The 11,571-nt window shown below is 42.5% G+C and overlaps 1 long non-coding RNA gene across 1 annotated transcript; it reads left to right on the top strand.

Moving 5' to 3' along the window:
* Nucleotides 1–1,350: 1,350 nt before the first annotated feature.
* LOC143736643 (uncharacterized) lies at nt 1,351–10,631 on the top strand. Its single transcript, XR_013203528.1, has 2 exons — nt 1,351–1,477; nt 10,524–10,631. It is a non-coding gene; the product is annotated as an uncharacterized LOC143736643 (long non-coding RNA).
* Nucleotides 10,632–11,571: the final 940 nt, after the last annotated feature.

Below are 11,571 nucleotides of genomic sequence, written 5' to 3'. Positions count from 1 at the left end.
TCCGTTTGAGTGTAGTTTAGGTTACCAGCCACCAATTTTTCCCAGTCTGGAATCCGAGGTTGCGGTCCCTTCCACTCACGCCTTCGTCCAGTGTCACCGCACTTGGACTAGAGCCCGTGAGACTCTACTCCAAGCGGGGGCTCGCACCAAGGCTAAAGCCGATCGCCACCGGTCTAAGCCTCCCGTATTTTCGTTGGTCAAAAAGTGTGGCTTTCAACCAGGAATATTCCTCTCCACTCTGTTTCTAATAAACTTGCTCCCAAATTCATTGGGCCGTTTACTGTCACCAAGATCATTAGTCCGGTGGCAGTCCGCCTCAACTTGCCTCCAGCGTACAGGAGGGATTCACCCCGTCTTTCATGTGTCTAAAATTAAACCTGTGTTTCATTCTCACCTTAATCCGCCTGTCCCGGTTCCCCCCCTGCCGCGACTCGTAGATGGGGAACCCACTTATTCGGTTAACCGTATTCTGGACTCAAGACGGAGGGGACGCGGATTCCAGTACTTGGTGGACTGGGAGGGTTACGGTCCGGAGGAGAGAGGTTGGGTTCCTGCCAGGGACATCCTGGACCACTCCCTTATCGATGATTACAATCGACAGGTAAGGGTGTCTGGGAACGCCAGGCGGTGTTCCTAGGAGGGGGGGTACTGTCACGGTTCATGGATTCATTGACTCTCTCCCGCTATGTGTGTGCGTTTTGAGTGAATGGGCGCGGCTTATCAGCACGGCTCGTTATCTCTGCTGATGAGCCGATCAGCGCCAGCTGTTTTGAATGAGGATGTCCTATATATTGTTTGTCATTTCGTCTTGTCTTTGTCAGATGGTTGTGGAGGTTTATGTTGGCTCATTGTCATTTCTCTCGCCCCAGTTCCTGTTTTCCTTGCTGTGGACTCTGCACTGTTCTGTGGATTTGCTGGATCTGTCTCGTTGTCTGCCCACTGAGTCCTGCGTTGCCTAGCCTTGTCTTCTGCTGCCTGCCTGCCTGCCATTGGACCTGTACTACCTTTTTTGTGTGTGTTTAAATAAACACCAGTTCACTTGCTATTGAATCCTTGCTTGTTTCCTTTATGCCGTAACAATGTGTCCATGCAATCTATAGTCTAACTCATGCATTTTAAACTTCATAAGATAATACAACTGATTGTGAATACTAAATAAAGATTAATAATACAGATACACAATATTATTATTATTCACAAATAATATTATTTATTTGTTTATTATTTATATATTTATTCTATGTTTGTTGTGGTTATGTTTACTGTGGTTCCCATGAGTGTAAAACAAATTCCGGGGCAATAAAGGTTTCATTCATATACAATATTAAATAATGAAATTATATTCAAAGATGAAATTTTAGTCTTCATCTCCCTCCACTGGAACTACGGCCGTCAGTTCCACACCATCATCCCCAGGTGGCCAACCTTTTGAAGAGATAGTGAGGAGAAGAAATAGCAGACCAAGAAATCGTCTCAGGTTACGTATGTAACCCTGGTTCCCTGATAGGGAACGAGACGCTGCGTTTGAGACGCGATGGGAACGCTCTGCGTGAATACGTCGTGAAGCACGTGTAAAATCAGTCCAATGGAAGCCCACTACGACATAGGTGACGTCATAGACCAGGAAACTATAAAGCAGCCCTGAAATCAGACCGCGACAGCTTCTGAAAAACCTGAAGCAAGTCGATCAGGGCATGCAGGAAGTTTGGCAGGCAAACGCAGTGTCTCGTTCCCTATCAGGGAACCAGGGTTACATACGTAACCTGAAACGTTCCCTTTCAAGGGAACTCGAGCTGCGTTTGAGACGCGATGGGAACCCCATACCCACTACGCCATAGTGACAAATGCCCGTTCTGTGTGAAGTCCTGCGCACACTAAGAAGCAAGCAACCTCGCCCCAGGAGTGGAGAGGTCAAGGTCATAAAAACCTGACAAATGTATGCGGAGAGGACCATCCTGCCGCATTACACACATCAAGAAGGGAAACTCCCGAAATTAAGGCCATAGAGGCCGCCATACTCTGAGTAGAATGGGCCCGCACAGCCATAGGTGAAGGCTGTCCGGCCGCTTCATAAGCCAATGGAATAGCCTCGACTATCCATTTACTCATCACCTGTTTAGATGCAGGGCATCCTCTCTTGAGTGACCCAAAACAAACAAATAATTGCTCAGATTTACGCCACAGAGCAGCTCTGTGAACGTAGGCATCTAAAGCCCGGACTGGACATAACAGGTTAAGCTGTTCCTGATCTTATTGGATCTTATTGGGTATTAACCCTCTGAGGTTGACTATCGCGCGGGCGCTAAGTCTCGCTTTTTTTCTTATCAGTGCAAAAGAAACTCAAAATACTCTGTTGATTTTGATCTTACATATTAAGTGTTGTACATCATTAGATCCTGATCAGTCTATTTTTTTGTGGATACTCACAATAAAAACAAAGTGTTGTGCTTTTCGCCAAATAAAGAAAAACAAACATGATGCGCGTTCTGCCTTCTCTCTGTCAGTTAAGTCCATTTTGAAACGCGTCCGAAAATTAACTGTAATTCCGCGAATACTTGTCATACAGGCACGAGTGTTTTTCCATAATGAAGCTTGAACTCTCTTCTTTTAAATGAGTTAATTTATATAAAAACAAATATTCTCAGTTTATGTAATCTGTATGAAAAGAGAGAGATGTCAGTCTTTTTCTTTCCAGTTCATTATACCTCATTACGCGTTAATGTGCCACGCCCACGGAGAGCGCGCCGTATTCAAACGCAAATGATCTAAGGCAAGCCATTCAAACATGTCAACGCCCACCAGCTGGATTATAAAACACATCGTGTTTAGTAAGTATCTTGTACAGCTGTGTACACAGCGTATCCTTTCAGTGTGAGCAATAATACTATCTAATAACCCTGGAAAATGTACCAGAAGTGGTAGTTTCATTTCGGGGAGCAACGGATCCAGCTGATGTAGTAATTCATTTATTCTTAAGTGCTTTGTTCTAATCGCGATATTGAATAGTGTCTGTAAACCGCAAAAAGACTGTTTAAATATGAATTGCGTGTCTGTGTGTAGGCTAAATGATGAATGAACGGCACAGGCGCGCGCGCTTTGTTTACTACAGTTATAGAGCGCGTGTCTGTGCCGTTCATTCACTCTCGCACCTACATTAGTAAACGTTATGTTTACATGAACACATCCAAACTATATTGCTATAGCCTACTAAGATGAGTAAAAATATACTGAAATATGTTGAAATAAAATGTCTGTATAAGCAACAAACTGCAAATTAACATGTATATGCTAATATATTGTAAAGACTCTGGGGCGGATCTAATCCGTGGGGAATTTGCATATCATAATTATTAATTGGTAATTAATAATTATTCATACATGTTTGGATTAGATCAGTCTTACATGTTAATAAAACTCCCGATAAGGGGTGATATGTCATTTTACCTGCATGCATGTCTGTTGCCACAAGTTGATTGCAATTAACTACACGGACCACGTCTTACAAAACAGGCTAAATTAATTAGCTCAATTGTCAGACTAATATTTGTGGGACTCCACAATATCATCTTACTTTATAGGATTTCAGGAAAAGCAATTCTGTGGCCACAAGAATTGGGTTTCCTGCCCTATAAACACATACTCTTTAAAGTATCTTTAATTTGTAAGCTTGTTGCTATAAGATCTTTTGGCACTTAAGGGACTTGAAAATGAGCCAAAAGGCAGTACATCAATCAGATGAATATAATGAATTTAATAAGGCAGAACTACTTATGTATTTACTACGGTTACATGCGATATATGTATTTACAAACATAATAAACAACAATACACGATAAGGCATCGATGAACGAGAAATGCATAGAGTGTGGACAATGGAAACACGTGTGAGAGGGGAAGAGGAAGAGAGAGAGAGAGAGAGAGAGAGAGAGAGAGAGAGCATTGGCAACATTCCCCCTGACAGTCCCCTGTCTGTAACAACACGAAAACATCATCTTAATGCTTCTTAGAAGCTCTATAAAGAGATATACTTAAGTTTCTGGGTCTCTCTGTGTCGCGGCATTCCTGCGCGTGCGTGAGCGGAGTCCTTTAGGAAGCGTCACTGGGCTCTGCTTGGCGCGCGTGTTGAACGGAGTTTCCAAGTCTTTGGGGTAACATTACCAAATGAAAATAGTTCGGCTAAGTTCGTTTCACTTTGTGGAAGTGAACAGAGTCGACTACGGAAAACAAAACTTTGACTAACAAAGAAAAGAAATAAAGATCTCTACCGGGAAATCACGCGGAGTTAACGTCACATCTTCGCATGGCTGGTGAAGAAGCGTGTGTGCGTCTCTCGCCACGTGGTCACGTGCGCGTGTTTCTCCTTCAAAACGAGCGCGCGCTCGTTTAAAGGTCCCTTGTAGATGGATTTGCTGAAGAGATATGTCACGCGGTGTTCTTTTCACTCGTCGATTGGAATTAAACACGGAGACTTATCTAAGACTGAAAAACACAAACTAAACTAGAAACAAATAAAAGAAAGGCGAAGAGCTCGCCCGGAGGCGAGACCTTACATTATGACACAAAGACAGGCGAAGTAACAGAGCGAGCGGAGGGGGGAAGCGTCATTTATCACCTTGGAGAAATCCGGCCTCTTCCTGTTGACTTGGCCAATTAGAGGGTTGGAATTTCACAGGCGGGACTTTGGTTTTTATTGCTCTTTGTCTAAGAGAGAGACATTTGAAACCGACGAAATTAGGGTGTTTAAGAGCAGAATCTTCACAATTCTTATAATACTAATGTGTCACAAGTTTAGCAAAATGTAATGTCAATTAACAAATGGGGAATGAAGATTGGAGTTTATCGAGACCAAACTTGCCACAAATGGATTTGGTTAAACATTAGTTGGCAAAGTTTAAAACATTATCGCATTAGAGTTGTCGAGAAACATAGACCAAACCACAAAAAGGCAACTCATGAAATAGTGAACTTAGATACATTGTTCATACAATTCTCAAGTGGATATATAATAGCATATATATATATATGAATACAGGATTCATTTCTCCTCCTTGGTTAGAATTCAGAGAGAGCCACAGTTCTGTGAACATTCCTTTGGGTCGTAAACGCTGTTATCTAAGAACACCAGTGATGTTAGTTTTGGTCTCTTTTCACTCCAAAGATGGAAAACATAGTAAACTATATTTTACTGGATATTACTGTACGTATTCTGATTGATCACACCGAAAGCATTCTGGAGGTGTCCAGAACTATGTGTACAAGTTATGGGAATAGACAGTTATATTTAAAATGCATAATGAAGGTATTTATAATTCACCTTAAGCTACGATAAAATCATAGTCATTCCAATGTGACATGGGCAAATGGACACACAAAAAAACACATCGAATATATCTGGTTAAATGTCTTTTAAAGAAAATAAGTTCCTTTTCGCTTTGGAATCCACTTCCTTTGGGACATTCCGATCAGTCATAAAATGTCTTGTAAGCGGACACCACGCTCTGTCCTGAGTGTGGTCTTCACTGGTGGGGGAATGTGTGTGTGTGTGTGTGTGTGTGTGTGTGTGTGTGTGTGTGTGTGTGTGTGTGTGTGTGTGTGTGTGTGTGTGTGTGTGTGTGTGTGTGTGTGTGTGTGTGTGTGTGTGTGTTTGGGTTAATTTACATTCAGAGATTTTTGGTCTTTAGCAGAATGTATTTAGTTATTCAGATTCACCCACTTAGCCCAGTCCTTACAATATCATAAACACGATATGTTACAGACTAAATATGAATGTTTAGACAAGATTTTGTGATTAGTTTTGATTAGATTATAAAGTTTTGACTGTAAAAAAAGACTACTGTCACATTAAATAGGTAAGCTTTTGTTCACCAATCTCTGCTCATAGTTAAATATACTATAGTATGATGTTTTGTCAAAAATAAAGTAGGTATATTGAATTATCAACTAAGATGTTATTATAGTGTTTGTTCCAATATTCAAACTAATGAATCCTTACCTTTTTTAATACGCATGATAAAATGTATACTTTTTACAAAGCAATACACTTGAAATATTGTTAAAATTGTAATTGTTGTTGTAATTGTAACCTATTTGTAATTGGTTACAATTTCTAATTGTAAAATATGTATATATAGATCATTTCTTTTGTCCTTGCATTCTTTGGGACCCTGTGACACACCATGTGTGAAAGGGCTAATTAATATGCAGCTCATTATGCGGCACATTATCCGGCCTTTGTCTTCTCAGGTGTGAACACGCCTCCACGCATATTGCCTTTCCAAACAAAAGGTGTCTTATAAAATTTAAATCAATGTATTGTTTTGTGTAAATTATTAGGCAGGATGATTTTCAGATCATTTTGAAGCAAAAATTCTAGGCAACAACACTCATTAGTCAAAAGTCTTGTGGACACATATTTAGTATGTCTTTTGTGGCCTTATTTCAGACACTTTAAGTTTTAGTTTTTTCAATATCCATGCATAAGCAATATTCTCTCAAAAATACAAACATGTACATACATGTTGCTCACATATTACGGTAGCCCCGTTTGTGCTATATAGAGTGAATTTACACCTTTGCCATTAACATGTTTATAAATAACTGAAAAAAGCACAAATGTCAGAGCATGTCAGAACACCTCAAGGACCCCAAAAAACCCTTAGACCTGAGAGGGTTAAAGGGTGGAGGATAAAAGGCCTGCCGCACTATTGGGCCCCCAACATTTAGTGGGACCATAGGAATATAACCCGGTCTAGGGTAGAGGAATGCTTTCACCATACCAGGTGCAAATTCCAGACATGAAGGAGCAACCGACAGAGCATGTAAATCACCAATTCTCTTGATAGACGAAATAGCAAGGAGAAATATAGTCTTTAGAGTGAGGAATTTTTCTGAAACCTCCTCGATGGGCTCGAAGGGAGCCAAGGCCAGACCCTCAAGTACAATGGCCAAATCCCAAGCCGGTGCTCTAGATTGCAGTGCAGGCCTGAGCCTCAATGTACCACGGAGAAAACAAATAATAAGAGGATCTCTCCCAAGACAAGAAGCCCCGAGAGGGGTGATAAGCAGATATAGCCGCTACGTACACCTTTAAGGTGGAGGGAGATAATCCAGCAGAGAAACAGTCTTGTAGGAAATTGAGAACTGTACCAACCGGGTAGTTAACAAGATTTAAAAAACGTTATCCACGCCATGTAGAGAACAGTTTCCATTTCAATGTACATAGTTTTCTCGTGGAAGGAGCTCTGGATTGAAGGACGGTCTCAACGACCTCAGTCAAGAGACTGGATTATATGAACTGGGCCCCCTCAGAGGCCAAGCCCACCGTTTCCACAACTCCGTTTAACCCTTTTCTATTATGTGCAGGACCCATAGAGAAATATTTGGCAGAAGTTCCGATAAGGGAACCAGTCTCTCGAGACTGGCCTCTGGATTTGATTGAACAATCATTTCGGTGCCCTGAAGCGGCAAACCGGCAGGGAACAACCGAACTGGCAGCGCTGCGACCCTCCTCAGAGAGTCGCACCCCAGCAGAACTCCCGGGAGCATTGATATCGGGGGGAATGTGTACAGGTGCAGCCTCGGCCACACCTGCACCATAGCGTCCAGTCCGAGAGGAGCTGGATATATGAGGGAAAACCATAGTGGAAAATGGGTTGTATCGTCCAAAGATCTCCCATAGGAGCTCCACCACCTCGGGGTGAAGTCTCCATTCCCCGGGCCTCAGCCCTGCCTCAACAGGATATCTGCTCTGATATACGAGATCGTCAGTGTGTTGTCCGGACCCTCCGCCGAGCGACCACTCATGATCACTCCCGACTTGTGAGGGAAGCATCCGTCGATAGCATTATGCGTCGACAAGAAACCCCCAACACTGGGCCTGGGCGAGGAACCAAGGTTCTTCCACATGACCGAGGCACGTAGGCATAGCCGCGTGACCTTGATCATGCGAAAACGGATTTCCGCTCGGAGAAAACCCCTTGGTCCTGAGCCACCATTGCAGGGGTCTCATGTACAGAAGGCCAAAAGTAATTACGTTGGACGCAGCTGCCAAGAGACCCACAGTCTGAAACTCTTTCACAGTGAGTGACTGGCCTAGAAAAACCCATATTACACCTAGAAAACCAGCTGCGTCCAACGTAATTACTTTTGGCCTTACACATAGAAAAGTGGTCCTCTGAGCTGGGAGGATCACACTCTTCTTGGCGTTGAGTGGCAACCCCAACATCTTTAAATGAGACAGAACGACATCTCGATGCCGAACTGCCATATGCTCAAATTGAGCTAGGATCAACCAATCGTCGATATAATATAATACGCGAATGCCCTGGAGTCTCAAAGGAGCCAGAGCTGCATCCACGCATCTTGTAAAGGTGCGAGGTGATAAACCTAGGCCAAATGGAAGAACCCGATACTGGTATGCTTCGCCCCCGTTTTTAAAGCGAACCTCAGGAACTTCCTGTGATGAGGATGGATAGATACTTGGAAGTAAGCGTCTTCAAGTCTATTGTGACAAACCAGTCCTCGGACTGAATCTGTGATACAATCTGTTTGAGTGTAAGCATTCTGAACTTGAGTTTCTGAACTCTGCTCTTTAAATCGCGCAGATCTAGATAGGACGCAACCCTCCATCCTTCTTTGGAACAATGAAGTAACGGCTGTAAAACCCTGACTCTCTGCTGGGAGGAGAAACCCTTTCTATAGCTCCTTTTTGAAGAAGTGTCAGTACTTCCTGCTCCATAACCAGAGCCTGCTGTGAGTCCACTACCGTAGGGAGGACCCCCTGAAATCTGGGCGGATGAGAACCGCTGTAACCCTTTTCTATTATGTGCAGGACCCATAGAGAAATATTTGCCAGAAGTTTCCACGCTGCCAGAAATTCCGATAAGGGAACAAGTCTCTCGAGACTGGCCTCTGGATTTGATTGAACAATCATTTTGGTGCCCTGAAGCGGCGAACCGGCAGGGAACAACCGAACTGACCATTCTACAACCCTCCTCAGAGGATTGCACGGGGACGCTGACACCTCGGCGCCATGAAGCGGCGAACCGGCAGGGAACAACCGAACTGGCAGTGCTGTGACCCTCCTCAGAGAGTCGCACCCCAGAGGGCGCAGAGGAGAAACGATTTCTCAAAACCGTCCCTACCCCGGAGGGGACCACCCTTAGAAGCCTGATAGCCTCGGCATCAGGTCTTCTTCTTGCACTCTATGCCAGTTTGAGGAACATAGATTGGTGAGGAATAAACCTATGGAACGCCGCTGAAAGGTTTAGTTTTCTTGAAAGCGGAGCGTCCAGAAGAACAGACATTTTTATCTTTCTTTTTCTTTCTTTTTATTTTTATATCAGAAAAGCGTATACATATAAACATATATATATATATATATATATATATATATATATATATATATATATATATATATATATATATATATTCTCGAATAGAGTCAATGCTGACATCCTCACATTCATCTATGTCCTTAAATACTTTACCCACCAGTACTGCCTAATACAATTTATTTATTATTAAAGATGGCTGGTGGGTAACGTCGGGGTTGAAAATGCCGACTCGGGAGAGAGAAAAGCTCGCAACAGTCTCTATAATCCAAGGCACTGTCATACCATGATACTTAATACCCATAACATTACTCTAGTTAGACGTTTGGGTATTAAACACATAAAATAGAAACCGGTTTATTCCACGATCTCGACACCTCAGTGTGGAGATAGGGAAAAACCAGTAGTCCCCGACGAGGAGGCTGAGATACAGAGTTTTCCTGTTTTTTTAGATATATTTCATCTAATAAACTCTTTTTATTTTCACTCTTATAATGTGCAGCTGTCCAGTAAATATTTAACTAGCAACAGCATTAGAAAAACCTCCTTTTAAAAGCTCCTCTTTATTCAACAGATTTATGAGCTGCCTATTTATTGAAAAATCAAACATCTGCGATACCACTAACGATACCAATTCCTCGGAACTGGAAATCGCAGCACACTGGATCTGCAGGTGAAAGCTGAGATAGGGCGGGCCGTCCCAACCCACGCTGTCAGATCCGTTTGGGAACCCCAAAATGAACCGAACCGTCCTCCTCAAAGAACGATCGGCGAGAGCGGAGCGTCTTCATGACTCATACAATGCTCACAATCAGCCCCCTCGAGGACTGACTGGGCATGCTCCACTCCCAAACAAGCAACACAAAGCTGATGATAAGCTGAATATAACGAGGGCAGGGAACAACACACCGTCTAATCTTGCTTGCTCGCCATAATAATGATAGATATATGGGCTTGACAGACAACAATAAATAGACAAGGACAGATATACAGAGAGCGCTTGCTGAAGGTACAGAAGCTGTCGCGGTCTGATTTCAGGGCTGCTTTATAGTTTCCTGGTCTATGACGTCACCTATGTCGTAGTGGGCTTCCATTGGACTGATTTTATACGTGCTTCACGACGTAATCACGCAGAGCGTTCCCATCGCGTCTCAAACGCAGCTCGAGTTCCCTTGAAAGGGAAAGACAAAGCATAGAAGAATAGAAACAGAAAGGAAAACAAAAACAAAGAAAAACCCAACACATGTTATGTCCCTGCATGCTATCTGTCATTCAACGTCTATGTGTAAGCATTTAAAATGAACCCCATTCAACTACGAAAAGAAAAACTAATAAATCTTTTGCCAGTGCCTCGACTCGTTAAGTACTTTACTCCTCAAGTTCCTGGCTAAAACAACAACTAAAATAAACGTTGATGATAAAGGATCCTATCCCTTAGGGTTGAAAAATCAGTGAGCGGGTGTTGATTGTTTGTGAGGTTGTGTTTTGTAAGTAGTGTAGAATGTGTAAAATCTCCTAATTCACTCCATATTCATTCTCTGTTCTATCCTTTTGGTTAATAATAACCAATTTAACAGGTTTGGTACTCTTCCTTCTAGTAACATATATGATGAGTTGTATTGCTAACAGAAACATCAAAACTGCTACCATAGTCAAAACTATCCATTCCGACCATGATAGATTTCCCGGAATTTGTGTTAATTTTCTCTCAGACATCAATTTAGCTATTCCGTTTGCTACGATAACATGACCCATTGCTTGAATTCCCTCCTCTTGAGCTGCTTTAACACTCTTTTTAACTCTTCTAACCATTTCGAAGAGTTCATAATTCCTTTCTTCTACTAAATCATTATTCCACCATTGTTGCTCTAAATGCAACAATTGCACATGTGGAACATGAATTCCACCCAAGTGAAGATGATAGAGAATTTCAAGACAAAATGGATCAGGAGTAATTGGACACAACTTCCCTCCGTATATCATATTTTCACCTTTTCCATCATGTAATATGCACCACTGTGCTTCTGACACCTGCCATGCACCTGTGGCTTGGTCTAAAGGAACTACTTCCCAAACTGCAGAACAATTAAGAGATAGACTAAACATTGCAGAGCATGAGCAAATTTCCCACTCATGTTCCTCAACACAACAGTCTGTGGTAGAAATCATCGGTGTTTCACCTTCAGCCCAATATCCATTCCTTCCTAATCTAATTAATGAATATCCTTGTCTAACACCC

Source organism: Siphateles boraxobius, unplaced genomic scaffold, assembly GCF_051911475.1.
Source record: "Siphateles boraxobius isolate OS27281-9 unplaced genomic scaffold, OSU_SipBor_1 130, whole genome shotgun sequence".
Classification (NCBI taxonomy): domain Eukaryota; kingdom Metazoa; phylum Chordata; class Actinopteri; order Cypriniformes; family Leuciscidae; genus Siphateles; species Siphateles boraxobius.
Note: the sequence above shows the minus strand (reverse complement) of the source record. Positions and strands in the feature narration are given on the sequence as shown.